The following is a 10,050-nucleotide window of genomic DNA, read 5'->3' on the forward strand; positions in this document are numbered from 1 at the left end:
CAGCCTTCCTGCCCCTCCACTGCTGATTAAGCCAGGCAAAGGAAGGAGTTTCCACGTGACCCATGCCTGGGAGAGACCCCAGCTCCAGCTTAGCTGAACCTGACAGTAAAGGGGAGGTGGAAGAGATGAGAAGGGGGGCAGAAGCTGCAGAGTGGAAGTGGAAGGAGACAGTAGGGGCAGGAGGCTGCTGTGGGTCTGACTGGCCCTGACCCAGGCTGAGCCAGAGTGAAAGTTGTAGCAGCCGCCTGGTCCCCACTCCTTCATAGGCAAGTGTACAACCAGCAGTTCCCCCCAGGGGAAAGCTTGTCTTATATTAGAGTAAATATGGTATCATCGGTGTAGTAATAACAAGTACATCATAAAATATTCTTAAATGTAGATCTATTTTTACCCTATGTATAGTAAGTTTGTATTTTTATACTTCAAAGCATGCTGCTGCTTATGTTTATAAGTGATCATCAAGAGGAAAGTTGTCAGTGCATTTGAGCAGAACCATGTTTTGTATTAGCTCCCACTGAGCATCCAGAAGTCAAGTACAATGGAGAAGCATGGTATTGTTTCAGTAGGTCATAATGGTCTCAGCCTCATCAAGTGGATGATAAACCTGCTGGCACAATAGTTATCAGATGTGTGAATGGTAGGGTATTCTACATGCAAGACTTCTAGTTTTTCACCTGAGATGATTTTTTCTTTATTCTTGTAAACAAAGAAGTAGCCTACATCCAACTGAGTTTGTTTACCTCTGAGTGGTGCACAAGATGAGGAGGAATTTGATGCTCCAATGCACGTGGATGACTATGTACTTGCTTCATGCTTCAAGAACCTTTTTCATCATTATTACAGAGATATCTACAGAATATTATACAGAGATAAAGTACAGTGATTTTTTTTTCTATTGGTTCACCTGTCTTCCGCTTATCATAGTTGTGACTAGGATATTGTAACTCCACATGTGGGAAAAGTATTGAGTTTTGTCTTAATACAACTTAGCAGCTGCTGCAAAAGAGCTAGCGTATTAGGACCAGAGTTTTCCCTGACTTACCAAACAGTGTACAGTGGACCATAATTTGAGAATTTTGCATGTATATTGTTTGAGCCCTATTTAACTTTGAACAAGGCATTATATTGGTAGATCCTCTGCAGAAAAAAACAAACATGCATCCAGTACCGTGAAGAGTCAGATTTTGTAACAGTTAAGCGAGCACTTATGCAGGACAAAGATATTTCTAACAAATAAGATGCAGATTTTTTTTAAACTGTGTGCCTGGTGGCTGTAAACTGCTAGGATATACTCCTCAATTAAATTCACAAGTCTTCCAAGATAAAGTGCCACTCTAGCCTGTAAATATGTCACTGGTTTAATTGAGAATAAGCTTTGCAACATAAAAGTGAAAGTGGGATCTTGAAAAAGGGAGCACTTTTCTTGAATACATACACTGGCTCAAGATTTTCTGTTTCTGATGTCATTACTTAACTGTATAAGTACCAGGTAAGTAAGAGAAATAAACTGGACTCTAATATTAGTGATACCATCCCTGTCCTATTCAACCTTTTTGGGCTCGTTCAACTGGAAGTTTGCCTCCTTGTTTTAGTTGGTGACATTTTTTTGTTCTGATCCTCAAGTCATTCCAGTCTGCATCCTTCCATTTCTATCTTGACCTTCCTGTTTTACCTTTTGTTTTCATTGTCATCAGTCTTCTTACTCCTATTTCCTTCTTCCATTTTGTGGGACATTTCCTAGCCATCTCAGCCTGACGGCTTGAGCACCTTCCTTGTTGTTTAACATTACCTTATGTTATCACATAGTTGTTTATTTCCCTCCAAGACATCCAATGTCCACTGTAGAAGCTACAGTTTTCTCAAGTGTGCTTTCATCGTTCTTCCTCATTACCGACGGGCAACATCTGAGGGCAACATCTGTTTGTAGCCTACCAGAGGAGAAAATGTTTTCATGTGGGACAAACGGTGAGTGTTCAGACATCCTTGTCACTTGTCGCAAAAGAAATCCGGAGAAAGGTTCCAAGGATAAGAGGTGCTATCATAACAGCCATACTACTGTCAGATAGCTCTTTACCTTCAAGTTCCCTGGCATCTTTTTAATATATATAATTCGTGAATTTTTTTCCCCTTCCTTCCCACTTTAACCCTTTCTCTTGCTTCTGTTTCACAGTTTCCTTCCTCATTTTATATAAATACCAGGTGGTTCAAAGTCTCTACCTGGCTTACAGATTCTTTACCACCATGCTTTCCCATCTTCTGCAACTCACCATTATTTCTGATTTTCTAGTATTTATTTTCAGATCATCTTTTTCCAAGTCTTTCTACCTACCTGTACTTCTTCTGCAAATCTACTGTCTCTGCTGCTATTAAATTATCTTGCAGCTGTTAAGCCTGTACATGTCTCTGCTCAGCACATCTATTAGGAAAATGAAAAGGACTGAGCTTAGCACAGAAGCTTGAGAGAACTCAACCTTGACGTCAAACTCTTGTCATTCCTTAGGCATTCTGACTAGTATGCTGGTCTCTACATGTTACTTGTACTCACAATTTTTCACCCCAATATTTCTTTTGAATGCAAGCACTGGTATAGTATCTTCTTTTTCCCTTGTTCTGGTTCCACTCTTTTCCTAGAAAATCTATTTCTCTTCCTTTCGATGTCTAGCAGTTTTGCAAATTTAATCTTTCCATAAGTTCTTGATGTCCTTTCCCATAACTAAGATTGTCTCATCTTTATTATGTATCAGTCCTATATTCATCACAGTTCTTCTTGTTGCTTTTCCTATCTTTCACTTTTCTATATTGCTTTTCTTCTTGCCATTGTCTTTAACACATCATTTTTTCTCTGTTCTTTACATTTTGCACCAGCTTTTCATATTTCTTGTTAACAGATTAATATTCTTCCTTGTAAAGAAATAAGATCAAACTGTATGTGGAAGTTACATTTATAAATCAGCTGAGTAAGTCTTGACTCATTGTCCAAAAGAATAGTCACAGATATTCCTTGTCTTACTAATTTAGTGTGCATCCTGTCTCAGTAGTGGTCCTATACTTTTTCTCCTTTTCCTAGAAAATCAAGTGGAACTTCTTCTCATGCATCTTAGAATTTTTCTTTGGAAATCCATTTGTGTGTGAATGGTAATACCAACAAACTCTTCCTTGCATTACCTGTGATGTTTGCCTCAAAACAGTTGGAATATCTAAAATGAAAATACAACAGTCAGTATGAGAGAAATGTGCTTTCTGACACTTCCATTCACCTTTCTTAAGAAGAATAAAAATCAGTCCTCGGGCACGTACAGCTCCTTCTGACATCAAAGGTTCGGTCTGATGGCAGAATCTTCCTGTTTAACACAGAAAGCTCTCAATCAAATACCATTTGTATATTCTTCTAAAGGCAACAGAAACTAGTGGTTAAAGCAGGTTGTTTGCTTTAACAAGACTCCTATTTTTAGCTTGCTGCTTCTGACTTTTATTGTGCGGCTTTTGGTAAGTCACTTCAATCTTTTCACTTTTTTTTTACTACCAAAAATAATAGACTTATTCTTCTGTTGCAAAGAACTTGGAAAGACCAGGTCAGAATGTTTTTGGCACTTTTTGAAATCTCTTGGCTTATCATGTGAATCGGTTTGTACATTGAATAGTGCTAACGTTGTGTGGCACCCCACAGCACGCTTGAAAGAGTCTTAAGGCAGCCAGGTGCTATGGCTTCTGTTTAAAAATCCCTCAAATAGCTAATCTGGGAACCCCTCTAAGGAAGCTGTTTCCAAACAGAATGCTTTGAAATATCAATACAACTGCCAATATAATCAAATAATTGAATAATAGACCATTCTGTGAGACCTAATGCAGTTCGTTCACTCCCAGATAAGTGGCAATTGAGAGTTGTTGGGTTATAAACATTTAAATTGGTCATCATGAAGATTGTCATATTCCCTCTGCAAATTTTGGTTGTTTTTTCTCAGGTGAAAAAATGTTCAAGTACAAATATGACCATAAATTATTATAACATTGTTACTTGAATCTTACCATGAACCTAATTGTAATATAAGTAGAAAACCAAAAATCTGAGATGGGTTTTTTGTACACTCTTCTGAAGTAGCTGTTGCTCACTACCTTAGGACAGTAGGATCCATCTTGGGTGGCAGTTTCTAACACACTATGTCCACCAAAATGAATTGTAGAGATACGATGTCAGTTTACATACATTGCTGCTGATCAGAAGTAATCATCTTAGTTCTAAATTTATACATAAAATAGGTGATTATCATGAAAGAACATCTATTCCTAATTTTTCTGTATCCAGCTGCAGTCTGCCATATATGTCAGGCTTCATTTGTTAATGATGCTGTTTCCTTAGTGACCCAATGTCCTGACTCCTCCAAACTATATCTTACATAGGTGTATTTATTACTTTGGACAGCTGAAGTGCAACTGATGAGATTCTTTCTTATTAAAAGGGGAAAAGGATATTCAAGGTCACTTAAATGATCTGCTATGGTATTCAAATATGTCTATGCACTACATGAAATGATTTTTCTTTGAGCCTTGCTCTGGGGGATTCTCATATTTTAGCCTTCCACATTTAGAAAACCTGAGTTTACAGAGGAATGATGAATTTGCCTTTTTAGAATATGCTCCAGTTAATGAGGAATTCATTAAGATCTCCCTTCAATGCAGACCATACAGATAAGCAATTGCTGATTAATTTTGTTCTGACCTTAGATGATAAACACATTCTAGCAAATTAGATTTTTTCTCTCTTGCTAATTATTAATCTCTCTGATTAAAATACTGTAAACACACACTTATCATATACCCTCTTGTTGATCAGATATTCACTCTTTAGATCAGCAGTTGCTATCTAGTTAATTAGAACATGGATGTAAAGCATATATTTTTCAGAATAGAAATGCATTTATTCTTCACGGTGATCCTTCCCACTCCCAATCTTGCTTTTCTACAGTTTTGAAAGCAAATCTAGGACATCAAGTGTAAATAAGATCTGAAAATAAGTCATTTTTTGGAATGGCAAGGGAAAGAATACTGATTGAATCAACTGTGTGCAGGAATATAATGGTTACATGCAACAAGCAGCTTATATATGCCTTCCCTAGGCCAAACTCCTCTTAACCAATCAGTGAATCCTCTTACTACTTTCCAGTGCTCCCCTAGAATGCCATGTTGCTGTCTACTTGCCAACCTAAAATCTTCCCCACCATTCTTTGAGGACTAATGTGAAAAGAATTACAAAAATATATGGCATATGAGAAATCCTGTGCAAATAATCAGCAAGTTGGTTAACTTTCATAATAAAAAAACATCACATGCTATGGTTTAATGGCAATGTTTTGTTTGTACCTAAACTGTAAAAAGTGTTTCTGTAATGTCAACAAGCAGCAATCCTAAATCAGCATGTCTCATGAAAAATAAATTCAAGTAAAAGTGACTTATGCTGCATCACTGACAGAGTGTTAGTATCTTAATACATTCTATTCAAAACATTACAGTTCTAGAACCCTGCTTTTGTTTGGCTCTGCTTGCTGTGAATTGTCTACATATGAATGGTGCTATCCTAACTTTCTTCTGATTATGGCAATCTTGAAAGTCTGTATTGTCCACAGAACAGGAACAGCAAACATGCCCATATTTTATGAGACACAACATAGAATCATAGAAAATTAGGGTTGGAAAGGACCTCAGGAGATCATTTAGTCCAGCAGTCTCCTACCTTTTTAAGTAGGAGATCACCTTTGGCATTTAAAAACAACTTAAGATCTACTGTGTGCTGCTGCCTATCCCCTCCCTCCACCCCCAGCCAGCAGGTAAGTCTGTGGGAGGGAAGTGGGGCGGGAAGGTCAAGGCAGAGGGAGTAAAAATTATTTGGGAACACACTCCACCTGGCTAGGGCCCCACTAAACTTACCCCTGCTCCTGCCTCTGTGACGCTGTTCCCTCACCATGGGGGCCTTGATTTAGCCCCCACCCTTTCCCTCCCCCATGGACTGACCTGGTGGGCTGGGGCACGTGCTTGCATGTACACAGGCACTTGGCCCCCTGACCCCGGCCTCAGATCATCTCCAAGAGGCTCCGAGATCTACCAGTGAATTGAGATCCACTGGTTCAGTGACCACTGATCTAGTCCAACCCCCTGCTCAAATCAGGACTGTCTCCGGCTATATCATCCCACCTAAGTCTTCCTCTAGCTGGGTCTTGACAATCTCCAAGAAAGGAGAGACCACCTCCACTCTCAGTAACATGTTCCAGTGCTTTACCTCCTCCCTAGTGAGAGAGTTTTTCCTAATATCTAACCTAAACTTCTCTTGCTGAAACTTGAGGACATTGCTCCATGTTCTGTTATCTGCCACCACTGAGAACAGTCTAGCTCCATCCTTTTTGCCTCCCCCCTTCAGATAATTGAAGGTTATTATTAAATCCCCCCTCAGTCTTCTGTTTGCCAGACTAAGTAAGTCTGTTTCCTTCAGCCTCTCCTTCAAAGTAAGGTGCCCCAGCTCCCTAATGACTTTTGTTGCCCCTTGCTGGACTCTATCCCACTTGTCTACATCCTTTCTGTAGTGGAGGACCCAAAACTGGACACAGTACTCCAGATGTCACCTCACCAGTGCTGAATAGAGTGGGGAAATTGCTTCCTTCAATCTCCTGGCAACACTCCTACAGCCCAGTATGCCGTTAGCATTCTTCAGAACAAGGTAACACTGTTGGCTTATCTAGTTTATTTTTCTTTGCAACCCCCAGGTCCTTTTCTGCAGATCTGCTGCTTAGTGACTCAGTCCCCAGCCTGTAGCAGTGTGTGGGATTGTTACATCCTAAGTGCAGGACTTTGCACTTGTCCTTATTGAACCTCATGAGATTTCTTTTGGTCCAATCTCCCAATTTGTCAAGGACTCTCTGAATCCTAGCCCTACCCTCCATCATATCCACTACTCCGCCCCAACCCCCCCAGCTTTATCATCTGCAAGATTGCTGAGGGTGTACCACATCCCATCTTACAAGTCATCAAGGAAGATATTTAGCAAAACCACCCCCAAGCTGACCCCTGGGGCACTCCACTTGATACTGGCTGCCAACTAGATATCGAACCATTGACTACTACCCTCTAAGCCCTATGGTCCAACCAGTTTTCTATCTACTTTACAGACCATACATCCAACTTGTACTACTTCCTTAGTTTGCTTGTGAGAATGTTGTAGGAGGCTATCAAAAGCCTTGCTAAACTCAAGGTATATCACATCAACTGCTCTTTCCACATCCACAGAGTCAGTCCTCTCATCATAGAAGGCAATCAGGTGATGGCCAGAGGCCCTGCAATCACATCAGCCAACTCCCTCGGCACTCCTGCATGCATCTCATCTGGCCCCATGGACCTGTACCTGCACCTGTCCAGCTCTTCTATATAATCCCTAACCTGTTCTTTCCACTGTTGGCTGCTCATTTCCTTCTGAAAATATGATACCAGAAACAGTAGTCTGGGAATACTTCAGCCTTTTCTGCATCTTCTGTCACTAGGTTTTCTCCCTGCATTTAGTAAAGGACCCACACTTTCCCTGATCTTTCTCTTATTGATGACATGCTTCTAGAAACCCTTCTTGTTACCCTTCATGTCACTTGCTAGCTGCAACTTGAATTGTGTTTTGACCTTCCTGATTTCACCCCTGCATGCCCAAGCAATGCCCTTATACTCCTTCCTACTTGTTTGTCCAAATTTCCACTTCTTGTAAGCTTCTTTTTTGTGTTTTAGCTCACTGAAGAGTTTCCTGCTAAGCCAAGCTGGTCTTCTGCTATGCTTGCTAGTCTTCCTGTGCATTGGGATGGTTCCTTCTCATGCCCTCAGTAAGGTTTCTTTAAAGGACAGCCAACTGTCCTGGACTCCCTTCCCCTCTCAGACTGGCTTCCCAGGAAATTGTGCCAATCAGTTCCCTTTGTGAGTCAAAGTCTGCTTTTCAGAAGTCCAGGGTGTGTACTTGGCTGTTCTCCTTCCCTTCTTTCCTCAGGATCCCAAACTGAATCACCAACTGGTCACTGTGGCCCAAGCTGCCATTCACTGCTTCATTCCCCACCAATTCTTCCCTGTTTGTGGCCAGCAGATTAGGAAGAGCATGGCCTCTCCAATACTTGCACCAGGAAGTTGTCCCCCAAACTCTCCAAAAACTTTCTAGATTGCCTGTGCACTGCTGTATTGCTCTTCCAGCAGATGTCAAGGTGATTGAAGTCTCCCAAGAAAACCACGTGCTGTGATCCTGTGCTAGCTGTTTGAAGAAAGCCTCATTCACCTCATATTCCTGGTCTTGTAATGTATAGCACCTACCATGACATCACCCTTGTTACTCTCCCCGCTGATCCCAACCCAGTTAGACTTTCAACAGGTCTATCTCCAGTTTCATACTAGAGCTCTGAGCAATCATACAGCTCTTTTACATAGAGTGAACAATTCCTGTCCTTCCTGAACAATTTATATCCACCCATGACAGTGCTTAAATCATGTGAGCTATCGCACAAAGTCTCTTTTGTTCCAATCACATCATAGTTCTGTGCTTATGCGAGGACTTCCTGTTTGTTTTGCAAGCTCTGTGCATTTGTGTACAGACTCCTGAGTTAACTAGTTGATTGCCCCGATTATCCCTGTTGCCTGCTTCTGCTTCCACATCCTCCAAGTCGCCCACTTCCCTGCTTACCTCAGGGTTTTGGTCTCCATCCCCTGGCAAACCAAGTTTAAAGCCCTCCTGATTAAATTAGTAAGCCTGTCTACAAAGATGCTCTTGCCTTTCTTTCTCAGGTGGATCCCATCTCTTCCTAGCAATCCTTCTTCTTGGAACAACACCCTGTGGTCGAAGAAGCTAAAACCCTGATGGTGGCACCATCTGTATAACAATGCATTGATCTGCAGGATGTGTCCACTGCCTGGGCTGTCTTTTTGACAGGCAGGATTGAGAAGAATATCACCTGTGCCTTCATCCTCTTCACCCTTGCACCCAGAGCCCTGTAGTCGCTTTTGAACTGCTCGGGGTCTCCCCTGGTAGTATCATTAGTGCCCACATGGATGAACAGCATAGAGTAGTAGTCAGGGTTGGGTGAGTCTTGGTAATCTTTCCATGATATCTCACATCTGGGCTCTAGGCGAGCAGCAGACCTTCTGAGACAACAGGTCAATCTGGCAAGTGGATGCAGAAAGGAGTTTTGTAACTACAAACACCCATTGCTGCTTGGTGGCAGTAGTCTTAATCTTTCCAACTTTGGGGATGCCTGGCCTGGCTGCCCCCTCCAAAGGAACATGCTGCTCCTCCTACTCTGTTGCTAGGGCTCCAGATCTGTTCACCAGGCAAACTGCTGCAGGTGGAGATGAAGATTTCTGCTTGCTGCCAGAGGTCACAGGCCTCTAGTTTCCACCTTCCTGGGAGTCTATATCCTCTTTCTTGTCTAGCACTGCCTATAGCAAACCTTCCGCCACAGTCCTAGAGATCTCCTCCAGCATCAAATCAATGAAATCTTCATGGCAGAGGATGCTTTGGAGCCTTGCCACTTCTTCTTGTAGCTTTTTTGCCTGCTGCCTGAGGGACACCATCAGGAGGCACTGCTCACGTTGCAGGCACTCCTGCAAGATATTAAGGAACAAGAAAAGTAATTTGGTCTTTATGTTTTATTCAGGCTTTGCATTTATACTAACATGTTCAGTTCTGGTAAGGGTTTTGGTGTCCTAGGTGCTTGTCTGTTATGAAGAGAGATGATGTAGCAAAACCCCCAGTTTTTCTTTCTCTCTTTCTTTATTTTAAAATACATTCCCTCCCCTCCCCCAACCATTTCTGACTTTCTCTCCCTCTCTGTTCCCTATAGATAAGTATAAGTGAGCTCAGACTTAGGATAAGCTTTAACATTTTTATTTTGGTAGCAAGTTTTTGGTTTTGGATATCCACTGTATTATATTCTATAATTATTAGGTTTGTATTGATTTTTTTGCATGCATGTGTGTGTGTGTGTGTGGGTGCCAGGGAACCAATAAGATATTGTTTCACCATCTTCCCTGTTCAATAAAACCACT

The sequence above is a fragment of the Gavialis gangeticus genome, unplaced genomic scaffold, assembly GCF_001723915.1.
Source record: "Gavialis gangeticus isolate Ggan-Ray unplaced genomic scaffold, GavGan_comp1, whole genome shotgun sequence".
Taxonomy (NCBI): Eukaryota; Metazoa; Chordata; order Crocodylia; family Gavialidae; genus Gavialis; species Gavialis gangeticus.